Below are 278 nucleotides of genomic sequence, written 5' to 3' on the forward strand. Positions count from 1 at the left end.
TTTTTTTTTTTTTTTTTTTTTTTTTTTTTTTTTTCTACTGATTGTGCGAGTGTTTTTTTTTCTTTCGGATTTTGCGGGTGTGATTTTTTTTTTTTAGGTGATTTTCCATATTTGATTTTTAGATTATTTTTTTATTGTGAGATTTTTTTTGTTGAATTTTCGAAAGCAGGGCTATTTTATCTGTAAGAATCTTTGGTAAGGAGTAGGATATTGGATACAGGATTTTTGACAAGGATTTTCGTTTTTTTTTTTTTGTAGGATTACTTCTGCTTGTTTCC

At 25.9% G+C, this 278-nt stretch overlaps 1 protein-coding gene across 1 annotated transcript in view; it reads right to left on the reverse strand.

Moving 5' to 3' along the window:
- The window catches only part of LOC119594865 (ionotropic receptor 93a-like), a 36,843-nt gene that overhangs the window by 25,602 nt on the left and 10,963 nt on the right, over window positions 1–278 (reverse strand).

The sequence above is a fragment of the Penaeus monodon genome, chromosome 34, assembly GCF_015228065.2.
Source record: "Penaeus monodon isolate SGIC_2016 chromosome 34, NSTDA_Pmon_1, whole genome shotgun sequence".
Taxonomy (NCBI): Eukaryota; Metazoa; Arthropoda; class Malacostraca; order Decapoda; family Penaeidae; genus Penaeus; species Penaeus monodon.